The following is a 15,131-nucleotide window of genomic DNA, read 5'->3' as shown; positions in this document are numbered from 1 at the left end:
AGTCGTGTATACATTCTCCATCTCCAGGGAAGAATGATCTGAGGTCTCTGTGACATTTCTGCCTCAGATCACCTTCCCTGAAAAATTCATGGAGCTATTCTCAGCCGACTACCATCATCTTCCAAACATCTGTAGCCTGAATCCCCTTACTATTCAGAGATAATTCTTCTAGTAAATTCTATACTTTATGTAAACTACAATTAAGTTTCATGCAAAGTCCCATCAAAAAAGGAACCAAAGAAAGATTTGTAGAATCTAGTCAGTCGTTAGAGTCCAACAGTCCTGGCCACCTTCATCATTCTATCACTTGCCATCAGTGTAATACAAGACCTATTATTGAATTCTGTGGTCACCTTTCTTCTATAAAAGCTCTTTAGCCATATTTATGTTTCAGGGCTACCGTTAGAATCAAATAAGATGATGCTGACCTAACAAAGTTCTTGCTACATCCTAGGCTCTCTGTAAGTGATAGTTATAATTATAACCAAGGAAAGAAATCCTACAAATGGAACAGTGTTCATCTATGGCCATTTGCAGCTTTATTTCACAATGTTTCCTCAGGCAAATTTGCCTACTCCCTGCCTCAATATCAAGTTTGATCTTGTTACAAACTCATTGGCTTTTCAGTGTTAATTATTAGTTACCAGCACACTTCCCATGGAATACAATGGTTTTTGGTTTTTGAAATTAGGTTTAGGAGAGAAATATTTAAGAGATCTGAAATGGCTTTGCAACCTGATGCAGCTAGCAGGCGGATTGCATAATCGTAATTCACAGGCGCAAGCACACACGCCCACACACCCAGGAAATGTGGGGGTTCTTGTGGAAATCAGTAGCTTATCTATTATGTGCACTCCGGAGCTGTAAACAAGACCATGTGAAGACTCAGCTAGAATGCTTCCTCTGAGTCAGTATTAAACAAACTTCCGAACTGTTAGGGAAGGAAATAAAGCCACACTGTACCCCCAAAAGACACCCAAGACAGACAGACAGGGATTATGGGAGTTAATATTGAATTTCTGTCAGAGACTGATACAAGAATTAAAGTAAGTTTTGCCATAAAAATAAAATGTGCCTTAATAATGAAAAGCTAGCATGAATTGGCAAAAATTGTAATCTCCATATAACTGGCCTATCTAATTTGCATGACTTATGTAGAACGGCAGGATTTTTTTAACCTTTGGTATTTTACTCCATGAGAATGCTAGCACAACTTTCTATTTGGTGACAATAACATTAGTGTCATGGTCTCTAATATGGTGTTGGCTCAGAATGAATCAGAGACAAAGATCTCATAAATGGTGAAAAAGAAACCACCAGGAAATCACAGATTCTCGTTGACAGCATAGCATGATGCAGTGAGAAACACACAGGCTTTGAGGTCAGGGGTGTTCCAACTCTGCTTTCTAGTGTTGCGATCTTGGGCATGTCACATCTCCTTACTGAGATCCCATTTTCTTACCCGTAAGATCATGATCTTGATGAGGCTCTTGTTAAGATCAAATTAGATATTAAATGAGTAAGTATTTTGACAAATACAAAGAGCTACATGAATATGAGGTATTATGATTCATTGCTTTATCCTGTAAATGTTCTCATATCAACAAAAAGTCAGAAATCAAGTTTAGAACACCCTAGAGTTGTTGCCTAAGGTAAATAATGAGTTCTAAAATTTATATCCGTTTTGGCCTTTGCAACATTTTTTTTAGAAAGGAAAAAAGATGGATACCACCCTATATCTGGCAAGCCAGAGTGATAAGCTGAATCCAGAGAATGCTGCTCTTGCTTATGTATAATTTCATTTTCGAGTTTTAGAAGACAGAATACAGAAATCACCAATTATAGAATAAGAGGAAATGGGTAAAGCACTTTAATCCTTACCAATGTCCACAAAGTAGGATGTTTTATTAAGTGTTGTCTGGGTGCTCAGACAGTAAAGAACATTACCATTTCCGGCAACCCAAAGCTTGACCTTACACTTGGACTCCTGAAGGTAAACTTCCTGAGAGGAAATTAAATATAGAGAACCTCTTCCAGTTTGAGATACCAAAAACACTGTAAAAAAACATTTAGGCTAAATTAATTTTTTAAAAATTTTACCCCCAAAATATTAAACCAAACAGAAAAGGCAGTGGGGTTTTTTTATTTAAAATGGGAAGTGAAAGCAAATCAAAGATGTCCAAAATATCCTTTTCTTCTTGCCTATGTCCCTATAAAAATGTGCCCTAAAGATGAGCATTCTTCCTTCTTGCCCTATAATATTCTTACTTAAATCTAATCTCCAAGCCTTAAAAATGAAAACATTCAACCAAAAGGGAAAGAAAGGAGAACAAATATGACTTATGTAAATTGTAAATCAAATCAAATATGAAATTTATGCACCCTATTTTCACTACTCAAGCCACCCAGGATGATTCAGATTTGCTTTCTTCTCAGAAAGCAGAAGGTACACCTTCTGGGTTCAGTGGACACTTTGAAAGGTCAAACAGAGTCCATCCTTCAGGCAGATGAAACATTGTTCTATTTTTAAAAGACCTCTAGAGAAGGAAATTCCACAAGCTTCCCCAGCTACACATTCCAGTGTCTATCAAATTGCACTGTCTGAAAATTTTTCCTTTTCTCTTATCTAAATCCCTTTCTGTAATGTAAGCCTGTTGCCTCCTGTCTGGTCCCTGATGGAGATGGTCATCATCCTTCGTAGATCAGTCTTCTCGAATGAGGCTCCTCTCAAATTCCACAAGCCAGAAACCACTCAATTTCTAATCTCCTTTGTCATAGTTCTTAAATCATTGCTGTTCCTCACCTACCATTTTCTGCCAAGTTTCCTTCCTTCGACCTTGTATTCATTTCATATATCCTCCAAAAGTGATATTTTCAAAAGCAAAGGAAATGAAAATTAGCCGGTCACTTTACTGCACTAGAGCAACCTGTTTTTTATTTTCTTTGTTCTTGCCCTCCTCCGTACACATTTACACATTCTTGTAACTGCAATGTGTAATTTTATTGAATTTATTTATTCCAAGGTTTAAAATTTCTCCTTCAGTTTCACAACCCAGGGCATGTATAGCATGAGCTAGCTCATCATTCTAACTTCAATAAAGCTGCGGCAAAGTTCATGAAGAATTTCTTCCTTCATTCAATACAATTGAATGATGGATTATGTAGTACTGAAGCTCTTTCTCAGGTTATGGGAACTAAAAGCATTGGGCATTGACCTTGCCCACATACAGGTCATAATAAGACACATAGCCACACAGCCACTTAATTAGAATGAAAAAGATCCTGTGTAGATGATTCCTGCATCTACCTATAATGTGCAAACTTACGGTGACTGAGAGAGCTGGACCCCAGGGGAGGGCTGACCTGTAGAAGCCAGGAGTGGAAAGTCATTTGGTAGATACTTGGGAGAGACAGGAGCTGTAGATACATTGTCACTTTCTACTACCTATTAGAAGATCAGATCACCTAAAGGACAGAATATTTAGTGCTATCAGAAATTTATATTTCTCTGCCTTCAAATTTATAGTTTTCTCTTTCAGGAACATTCCTCCTCTCCTAGTCCATGTATCTGATTCAGACAATTCACTGTTTAAGACTCAGGTCTAGGAATACTTGACTCAAGAAGCTGTCCCTAAGACTCTAGACTGAGTTGACTGTTCCTCTCCAGAGCTTCCACAGCAACCTCTGCCCACAGCACTTGCCACCTTTCTATTACTTTGGCTTTTTCTATCATTATAGGAGCAGAGATTTCTTGAGTGGAAACTGTCTTCCTTACCTTTAAATCACTTGTGCTCATATTGCTTCTGCCACCCAAGTGGCTTATTAAATGAAGTGAAATAAATATAAAGAGGTGTTTAGTAGAAAATTAAGTCACTTACAACTGGGTAGATAAGGAGAGCTTTCATGGAGGAATTGACATTTGTGTTAGACCTTGAAGGATTGTCAAGATTGGGACATGCAAATTTAGGGGAAATGTTATTCTAAAGAATTGTTTAACAAAAGAGCAGAGCAAAATAGAATGTTTGGAGAACAGTTCAGTTTAGCGAGGATAAGGGTCTGTTGTGGGGAAAATTTTTTAACTCACTGACAAAAAAAATGGAGTGTATTCGGTCTAAATAAAATCTGTTTTAATCTATAGACAAGGAATAACCACTGGCATTTTTAAAAGAGATACATGACAGAGTAAGAGCTATATAGTAGAAGAGTCTAGTTTTCGAAATGGTTAAATACCTGTATTAGACTAACCCTCCTACAGAGAACAATTATAAACTCCAAACCAGTATAAAAAACAAGTTATTGGGGATCCCTGGGTGACGCAGCGGTTTGGCGCCTGCCTTTGGCCCAGGGCGCGATCCTGGAGACCCGGGATCGAGTCCCACGTTGGGCTCCCAGTGCATGGAGCCTGCTTCTCCCTCTGCCTGTGTCTCTGCCTCTCTCTCTCTCTCTCTCTCTGTGACCATCATAAATAAATAAAAATTAAAAAAAAAAAACAAGTTATTTAAGTTACTTGAGAATATCCAAAAGGAGTCCAAGATGGAAGAGATTTCAACCCTTCACAGAAGGCAACTGCATTGGGTGAGAATTACTTTTAGAAAGCTTTTCTTCTGAGGGTATTTCTCAGTCCATGTGGTTCAGGGCGGCCAAAATTCATGAAGAGAACTACTGTCTTCCTGACTTAAGGAGCCAGAGAATGAATTTCAGGATGCCAAAGTGACTTAAGAAAGGAATAACAGAGAAGAAGGCCCCCTGACTTGCTAAAAGAAAAAAAAATACTGAAAACAAATGAGTCTTAATTTTTCAGAGCCTTCATGACTAAAAAACAATAATATCAAGAGGTCTCCATGCATTTAAGTGGAGCCCTCCAGAGAAAGGAATAAGAAAATGAAGGAGAAAATGTTTAAAGAAACAATGGCCTAAAATTCTCAAATTTGTTTAAATTATCAACCTATATATCCAAGAGTCTAGGTAAATCTTAAGTAGGATGAATATAAAGAAAACTAGACCTAAGTACATCAATAATCAAACTAGTGAAAACCAAAGATAAAGGGAAAATCTTGAATGCAGCTGGAGGGCAAAGAACATTACATGCAGGTGAACAATGATACAAATCATGCCTGACTTCTCATCACTCACAGTGGACACAAAACACAATAGAACATATGAAGTAAACAAACAAAAAATCTATCAAACCAGCATTATATATCCAGAAAATATCCTTTGAAAAGGAAAGTAAGGTGCACCTGGGTGGCTCAGTTGCTCTGCCTTTGGCTCAGGTCATGATCCCAGAGTCCTGGGTTCAAGCCCCATGTGAGGCTCCCTGGTCAGCAGGGAGTCTGCTTCCCCATCTCTGTCTGCTCCCCTGCTCCTGCTCTGTCGTTCTCTCCTTCTCAAATAAATACTTTTTAAACGTTTTTAAAAAGACATAAAGTGGACTTTTTGAGATGAACAGAAACTAGAATATTTACTTTTTCAGGTTGAAGAAAATGACATCAGATGAAAGCTCAGGAGTTATAGGAAAGAATGAAAAGCAATCAAAATGGTAAATAGGAATAAATAGGAAGACTCTCTTTTTTCTTCTTTTAATTTATTTAAAAGACAACTGAAAATTTTAAAGCCTTCCAAGGATTGCCAAGCATTTGTGAAAATGTTTAACATAGAGATCAGAACCAAATAAGAAAGCTTCATTGAGGCACTTCATTTAATTCTTCAGAACACTGGGGACTAAAGAAGATTCTACAGGCTTCCAGAGAGAGGAAAAAGAAATCACATGTAAAGGATCATGAACAAAATTGTTTGGGACTTCTCAATTACACTGAAAGTAAGAAGACACTGCCTTCAAATATTTTAAGGAAATTATTTCTAACCTGTAAGTCCACATCTATTCAATCACATAGAAGGCAAAAATAAGGACTTCCTCAGACATTTAAGGACTCAAAAAAAAAATTACCTCGTATGCATCCTTTCTAAAACTATTGAAGAAGTGTTCCAAAAAAGAAAGCATGGGCTATAAGAAATAGAAGTTTTGGAGCAAGAGTATAATAAGGAGAAATTTCAGGAGAACAGCTGTACACCAGATGTAGAGATAAAAGCAGACTATTCATGGAGAAAAACTTCAAAACAATACATTTTTTACCATTTTCTGGGCTACTTAGTGGGTCTTTTCAACTCGGCAGCTTAAGTCCTTGTGGAAATGCTATTCAATTATTTGTTGCATTTGTTCTATTGCTCCGTTTATTTCCCGGGCATATACCAAGGAAGCAGCAAAGACAGAAAAAAAAAAAAAACCAGGATAGAAAATAGAAGCTAGAGATAGATCAGAATCTAAGGATTCTTTTTTAACTTGAATTTTCCTGAAAGTTGTGCTCAAGGCAAGAAGTTCCAAACAGGGGTGCCTGGGTGGCTCAGTGATTGAGCGTCTATCTTTGGCTCAGGTCATGACCCCAGGGTCCTAGGATCTAGTCCCACATCAGGCTCTCCAGAGGGAGCCTGCTTCTCCCTCTATGTCTCTGCGTTTCTCTCTCTGTGTGTTTCTCATGAATAAATAAATAAAATGTGAAGAAGAAGAAGAAGAAGAAGAAGAAGAAGAAGAAGAAGAAGAAGAAGAAGAAGGAGGAGGAGGAGGAGGAGGAGGAGGAGGAGGAGGAGGAGGAGGAGGAAGGAGAAGGAGAAGGAGATTCAAACAGGGAGCAGAAGTGAGGGAAAAGTAAGGGATAAAGTGGAAAAAAGTAAATGCACAGATTCATTATTAAAATAACTACTGTAGGCAAGTGGCACTCAGTCTTGACAGGAATTTTCTAGAGAGGATATAGAGGGCCTTTTGGAACTGTTTACCTGGGAATTGATGTTGGCTTTTTTTTTTTTTTTTAAGATTTTACTTATTTATTCATGAGAGACACACAGAGAGAGGCAGAGACATAGGCAGAGGAAGAAGTAGGCTCCTTGCAGGGAACCCGATGTGGGACTCGATCCCAGGACCCCAGGATCACAACTTGAGCCAAAGGCAGATGCTCAAGCACTGAGCCACCCAGGCACCCTGAATTGATGGTTTTGATCCACTGACCAAATCGCACATCAGGTGAAACTTACTTGAGGATATATCAATCCCTGTATATCTCCAGACTGAGCATATCTGCTTGAACAGAGAGCTTTCCAAAGGCATCTGTGGCTTTGGAAATACCCGGGAGCAAAGGCGCATAGCAGCCAGTGCTTGAGAGAAGTTGTGAGTCTGAGGTAAGCCAAACTACCCACTGAATGTGCACAGAGATCAGAGATGAAGCTTGCAGGATGTGAGGCAGGAATCCAGAAGCAATGCATATAGTCTATTCTTTGTATCCCTCAGAGGTACCTATGCCGCTAAGCCACAATCCCTACACATGACTTCATAGGTAAAGATTACTGTGGTAATCGGCAGTCTTCACTGCTACCACTGGTCCCAAAGTTATAACTGATGTTTTATCACCTCCTTCCTCCACTGCCCATATTAAACATCCCTCTCCTTCAGCCACGACTCCTACTTGTCTAATTCTCTAGCCTAGTGGGATGATGGAGCTTTCATCCCTGAGCTGGCTGAGTTCTTGGATATCTTGCTGCTGTCAGGCCAAGGTTGCTGCAATTGTCACTTACCATTATCACCAGGCATGTGATGTGAATGGCAAGAAGTGCCCATGGTTGACCCATACCTTGCCAGTGCCTTAGCTATCTCAAATTGGCCAAGGCTTTTCCTCAGGTCTCCTCTTCCCAAATCACTCCCATTGAGAGTCTAGTACTATATGTCTTAGTTTGGGTTCTACCAGAAAGTGAAGCCCTAGTCAAAGAGATAATTCCAGAGTACAAGTAGGGGACCAGAGAAAATGGGGGAAGGGAGAAATGTATATATAAAGTGCATTTCTGATATCATAGCTCTTGGACTCTGGGGCTAAGTTCTGGTGTCTAAGGACATACAGGAAGTATTTCAGAGCTGTCCTCTAGAAGAAGGACAATTTCAGGAAGCATTAATCCATAGGTTCCCACCCCTCGTTGATTGAAGATTGCTCTCAAAGTTAACTTTCATAAATTTGGGGTTCCATGTATAAGTTTTACAACTAGGGTCTCATTCCCAGCTGTAGCATTGGAGAAGTCCTGGAGCAAAAAGTAAATAATGCGTGGTGTTCTGAGATGAGATGAGACTCTGTTGTGATATGAGTCAAATCCAGAATAGTGATTACCTCTAGGTTGGAAGCAGAGGTGAGACTGAGTAGATGTGAGTTTGGGTCCCAGAGGCTCTGATCCAGTCTACATGAGCTTCTCAAGGAATTTGGACTTAATTTGGTAAAACATAGCATGCTTTGTCATAAGTATATGCACAGACATATATATTTTATAACCTCAAGAAATTTGAAAATCCCTCACACATACCACCTGTTCCCTTTATCCCTGTATCATATCATGACTGGCAACCAGGAACAAGAAGCAATCATGAAATGGGCAAAAGACATGAAGAGAAATCTCACAGAGGAAGACATAGACCTGGCCAACAAGCACAGGAGAAAATGCTCCGCATCACTTGCCATCAGGGAAATACAAATCAAAACCACAATGAGATACCACCTCACACCAGTGAGAATGGGGAAAATTAACAAAGCAGGAAACCACAAATGTTGGAGAGGATGTGGAAAAAGGGGAACCCTCCTGCACTATTGGTGGGAATGTGAACTGGTGCAGCCACTCTGGAAAACTGTGTGGAGGTTCCTCAAAGAGTTAAAAATAGACCTGCCCTACGACCCAGCAATTGCACTGCTGGGGATTTACCCCAAAGATACAGATGCAATGAAACACCGGGACATCTGCACCCCGATGTTTATAGCAGCAATGGCCACAATAGCCAAACTGTGGAAGGAGCCTCGGTGTCCATCGAAAGATGAATGGATAAAGAAGATGTGGTCTATGTATACAATGGAATATTACTCAGTCATTAGAAACGACAAATACCCACCATTTGCTTCGATGTGGATGGAACTGGAGGGTATTATGCTGAGTAAAATAAGTCAATCGGAGAAGGACAAACATTATATGGTCTCATTCACTTGGGAAATATAAAAAATAGCGAAAGGGAATAAAGGGGAAAGGAGAAAAAATGAGTGGGAAATATCAGAAAGGGAGACAGAACATGAAAGACTCCTAACTCTGGGAAACGAACTGGGGGTGGTGGAAAGGGAGGTGGGAGGGGGGTGAGGGTGACTGGGTGACTGGCACTGAGGTGGGCACTTGACAGGATGAGCACTGGGTGTTATTCTATATGTTGGCAAATTGAACACCAATAAAAAATAAATTTATAAAAATAAAAAAATAAATCTTTTAAATTAAAAAAAAAGAAGCAAACACGGATAGAAGATGTAGTAAAAGAAGAGTTAAAAGTCAGTGGACAGAGCAAATAACTTTGGAAATGAGTAGGGTCTCCACCTCACAGTAAAAGATACTGAGTATAAACCCTCTACTCCAATTGCTAATTTTTTTTCTCACAAGAACAAGAGTTCACAGTTCTGATACTGCTATCCATGTACCCTGGATTTGGCAGACAGTGGGAGCAACTTTTGACACTGTTGGAGTGGGAGCACACAGATAAGCAAAGGGGGCAGATGCTAAAATGATACAAGTGGTAACAGAGTGGAGTTAGAAACATCAGTAGGAACCCATGTTTAGGTGGAAAAGCTAGTGTCATCCAACAAACGCTGGTGAACATGTCAATGGTACATAACTTTTTAGTATGTGTTCATGAGAGCCTTAGAATGCTACTCATATGTGACTCTAGTCGTCGATCCTAGGCGTTGTCAAGCTGTTTCTGTAAAGGCCTGAGAGCAACTATTTTAGGCTTTGTGGGCCACATGGGATCTGTGGAGATGTCACCATTCTGCCCCTCGTAACATGACAGCAGCCCTCAGGGAATCTGTGAATGAGTGAATGTGGCTGTGCCCCACTCAGACAGAGAGCCAGATTTGGCCCGTAGTCAGCCAATCCCTGATCTTTTCTAACAAATAACAAAAGTGAAAGAAAATGCACAAACAAAACATGTGCCATCTGAGCTCAACTACGGAAGAAGTACTTGTAGAGAAATGTGTTAGCAGAAACGCCTTGAAGATGTTACCCAGATTTTTCCCTGGATGGTAGACTAAGAACTTTTTCCCCTCCATATTCCTACAGGTGCACTTTCGGGGTATTGATAATATGAAAAAGATATCCTATAACCAGTGTCTTGAATTTGTACTTTCCTCAGTAAGCTAGAGACTCTCAGGCCAGTTTAAGATTTAGAAATATTCTTACTGGTGATACTTAGACATTCACACACACACAAAAATACTTTAGTCAATTTTCATCCAAGTGTCCCCAGTTGTTTTTGGCATTCATCAGAAGCCATCTTTGGAGATAGTACTTGCTTCTAATCAATTCAGATTATAATTCTGAATCTATTGTTGGTATTTCACAAAATGCTTCACTTCTTCTGGAGCTTCTGGAACTCTCTGAGGATCGCCTACAGCCACAATATTGGAAAATGTGCCTGCTCTCCTAAAGCTCTTTTTAATGACTCATGTTCTTAATAGCCTCTGTTTAAGTGACAAAAGAACCAGTGTTGTTAGGAGGGATGTACTGTGCATTACACAAGTTTACCCTGGCAAGCCACAGGCCCTGATCTGCAATTCCGAGTCAGCACTTTTGGTCTCACTAACATGAATACAGATGGGGGTGCGGGCTGCTCCAGGCTCTTCCCGTGGCCAAGCAAAACATGGAAAAACAAAGGCCTTTATAAGTTCAGTGCTGACCACAGTCCCTACAGTATTGCTAAAGTCACATTTTTCCTTTGACATTTCATCTACTGAACACCTCTCACCTGAGACAAATCAGATTGCACGCACAGCCAGGACTTTGACTTGTTCTAGTGAGGCTATGTGATTGCTCCCTTTGGAAAAGGAAAAATGGGGCATTTTTTGGTCTTTCTCTAAGAACTTACAAAAGAACCCCATAGCTCTCTGAATACAGGCTACACACTGAGGACAAGGGAGCCTAGAGCACAAGCACAGTTAGGCTGACACTATGCAAATAAAGGAAAATGAAGAAAATGAGGCCATCATGTGAGACCATTCAAGGGGGAGAAACATATGCTCACTCGGCATCATTAGCACCCCAAAAAGCCCTACCTTAGCCACCGCAAACACCCTTACTCCCTCCATTACTCTCAGAAGGACATTTGTGCTATTAAAGGACTGTCATCATATTCTGGTTTAAATCTACTTGTTTCTATCTATTTCTTTTCCTAGAAATATGCTCTGTGTGAGGGCAGAGACTATAGTTTTTGTTTTTAGTTTTTGTTGTGTCTGATGTTTTCTGTAGTAAATACGTGATAAGTATTTGTCAAATGCGTAGATGAATAACAGAATAATAGTAGAAAGACACTGGATCACTAATCAGTGAGTGATCTAGTCTGGCTCTAGCATTAGCTGTTAGATGTCATAATGAGATTACCACTAGGATGGAAACATCCACCCCAAATCTTAGCAAACTACATCAGAAAGCATTTATTCCTGCCTGCAAGCCTGCAGGCTTGCTGAAGCTTTATTAGGCTTGGTTACAACCAGCCTTCAGGTTGGAGTCAGGTTGGCTCCACCTGTCTCCTCACTCTGGCACCAGCTTCTGCTTGCAGCATGCTTTCATTGTGAATGGCGGAAGCACAAAGCAGAGAACAGAAACACATAAACCTCTTCAAGTGTCAGCTTGGAACTGACACACTCACTTCTGCCTATATTCCATTGACCAAAACAAATCATATGCCCAAGCTCAACCCCAGGGGGCAGGGAAATAGACTCCACGCAACACACCACAGCAAGAATGAGGGGGGAAGGAAGAATTGTGGACAAATAATATCGCCTACTGCATTAGACAAGCAAAATTCATAGTTTCAATTTCAGGGGGAAAAAAAAAGAGAATGAAAATTCCAGTCCTGATAAGCACAGAGCTCTTCAGAGGGCCAAATGCTCTCCTGGAGACATTATATCATTAAAAGTGTTTAACCAAGACCTAAACATTGTATAGGCACCAGATAATGATTGAAAATGACAGGTCATTTTCTTTTCTTATAGAAAAAAAAGACTACAGTCAAAAATACAATATGATCATTGCTTCATGTAAGTTGTGTATAAAATATTGTGGGAACAGGAGACAGAGCTATGAAGTTGGCCTGGGTGATGTTCATGACGTTCTGCAAGCTACTTTAAGATTAAGGAAGAGCAACCATTGTGGAGAACAGGGAAGTGGAAGTGTGTAGGAAGAGAGGAGGCGTTAGCTTTATCAGTAACATTTCCTTTTCAGGATAAAAAGGAAAGATTTGAAACAAATATGGCAAAAACCAAAGTTATCATCTGATAAATCTAGATGTTGATAAAATGGAGTCTGTTACATTATTTTCTGTGTATGCTTGAAATATTTTATAATTAAAAATTGGAATTTATAAATAATTTTAAAATAGGTGCCTGGCAGACAAAGAAGGGAAGGGGGATATTTTGGGCAGAAAGAGCATAGATGGTAGGAAAAGCAACTCAGTCTTAATGGATAAGAGAGTGTGAGGGGGAATGGTGGAAGAGAATAAGACAGAGGAATGGGAAGAGACTGTAGAGCTTTGTAGAGCTGCTGTACAAATAAATACTAGGTGGTTTAGAACAGCAGAAATGTATTGTTCTACTGTCCTCAATCTGAGGTCAAGGTATCATCAGGGCTGGTTCCTTCTAAGGACTCTGAGAGGAATCTGCTCCATGCTTCTGTCCTAGCTTCCAGTGATAGCCAATAATTCTTGGCATTCCTTGGCTTACACATACCTCACCCCAATCTCTGACTCCACCTTCACATGGTATTCTCCTTGTGTGTCTCTGTCTTCACATGGCCATCTCCCCACCGTGCCCATCTCTACATCCAAATTCCCTCTTCTCATAAGGACACCAGTCATGTTGGATTAAGAGCCCACTCTACTCCAGTACAGCCTCACCTGGATTTAACTAATGACATCGGCAACAACACTGTTTCCAAAAAAGATCACATTCTGAGGTAGTGAGGATGAGGACCTAGACAGATCTTTTGGGGAGACACAATTTAACCCAGAAGAGGAATCAAGACATTGCTACTACTTTTTAAGCTATTATTATCAGCAAATTTTTGTATTTCCTAAAAAACATTCAAAGGAAGAGCACAGTATATAGTTAACCAATTGAAAGAGCTCCTTAGGGCACCTTGACTTAGCTGAGTATGGAAAGAAGGAAATCACAAGGATGGTGCTTTCTGCATTTCGTCCACTTTATTCTTCATGCGTCTCCCAGGCTAACCCACATTACGCTCTGCTTCACAGCAGCCCACGCGGGGTGACTCACCATCCTGTCCCATCAGTTTTGTCATCCGGAGAAAAAACCCTCCGGCTACTACCACCACTCTTTGGGATGGCAGTGTTTTGCCCTGAAGTTAATTTTCAACTCTGGGCTCTTTAGAAACTAGCTTACACACCAGCATCTGGCACCAGTGGCCTGCTTCTTATTTTATCTCTGCTTTAGGAAACTTCCTAAGTAAGTTCTTCACAATGTCTGGGCAGAATATTCAGACCCTAATAGTCTGTTTTCCATTTTACGACTATAAAACACAGTGAGCTACTTCAAATCAGTTCTTAGACTACTTGGCCCATCCGTTAGCCTAGCCAAATGCTCTTCCCTCCAAATGTACCATGGAGCTCTTGTCAATTTCTCTATCCCCTGCCCCCATTTCACACCACTCTCTCCTTTGCTCCCTATTCTGAAAATCCACTTCCTTCTTCCTTTTCTTTTCAATGCCTTTTCTTTTCTTTTTTTTAGGGGGGGGGGGGATATTTTTATTATTTTTACTTTTTTAAAAATTTAAATTCAATTTGTCAACATATAGTATAACACCCAGTGCTCATCCCATCAAGTGCCCTCCTCAGTGCCCGTCACCCAGTTACCCTATCCCCTGCCCACCTCCCCTTCCACAACCCTTAGTTTGTTTCCCAGAGTTAGGAGTCTCTCATGGTTTATCTCCCTCTCTAATTTTTCCCACTCAGTTCCCATAATTTCCCTTGTAATCCCTTTCACTATTTCTTATATTCCACATATGAATGAAACTATATGAAGATTGTCCTCCAACTGATTTATTTCACTCAGCATAATGCCCTCCAATAAATGGTGTTGGGAAAATTGGACAGTCACATGCAGAAGAATGAAACTGGACCACTCTCTTTCACCATACACAAAGATAAACTCAAAATGGTTGAAAGATCTAAATGTGAGACAAGATTCCATCAAAATCCTAGAGGAGAACACAGGCAACACCCTTTTTGAACTTGTCCACAGCAACTTCTTGCAAGATACATCTATGAAGGCAAGGGAAACAAAAGCAAAAATGAACTACTGGGACTTAACCAAGATAAAAAAAAACTTCTGCACAGAAAAAAAAAAAGTCAACAAAATGAAAAGGCAACAAGAATGGGAGAAGATATTTGCAAATGACCTATCAGACAAAGGGCTAGTATCCAAGATCTATAAAGAACTTATCAAACTCAACACCCAAGAAACAAAAAAATCCAATCACAAAATGGGCAGAAGACATGAACAGACATTTCTCCAAAGAAGACATAGACCTGGCCAACAAGAACGTGATAAAATGCTCCACATCACTTGCCATCAGGGAAATACAAATCAAAACCACAATGAGATACCACCTCACGCCAGTGAGAATGGGGAAAATTAATAAGACAGGAACCAACAAATGTTGGAGAGGATGTGGAGAAGGGGGAACCCTCTTGCACTGCTAGTGGGAATGTGAACTGGTGCAGAGATTCTGGAAAACTGTGTGGAGGTTCCTCAAGAAGTTAAAAATGGAGCTATCCTACAACCCAGCCATTGCACTGCTGGGGATTTACCCCAAAGATACAGATGCAGTGAAACGCTGGGACACCTGCACCTCGATGCTCATAGCAGCAATGTCCACAACAGCCAAACTGTGGAAGGAGACATGATGTCCTTTGACAGATTAATGGATAAAGAAGATGTGGTAATATATACAATGGAATATTACTCGGCCATCAGAAGAGACAAATACCCATCATTTGTTCC

The 15,131-nt window shown here is 40.1% G+C and overlaps 1 long non-coding RNA gene across 7 annotated transcripts in view; it reads right to left on the bottom strand.

Moving 5' to 3' along the window:
- Positions 1-15,131, bottom strand: part of LOC112650025 (uncharacterized) — a 139,859-nt gene that overhangs the window by 21,512 nt on the left and 103,216 nt on the right. The gene's annotated exons all lie outside the window — the stretch shown is intronic.

The sequence above is a fragment of the Canis lupus genome, chromosome 11, assembly GCF_003254725.2.
Source record: "Canis lupus dingo isolate Sandy chromosome 11, ASM325472v2, whole genome shotgun sequence".
Taxonomy (NCBI): domain Eukaryota; kingdom Metazoa; phylum Chordata; class Mammalia; order Carnivora; family Canidae; genus Canis; species Canis lupus.
Note: the sequence above shows the minus strand (reverse complement) of the source record. Positions and strands in the feature narration are given on the sequence as shown.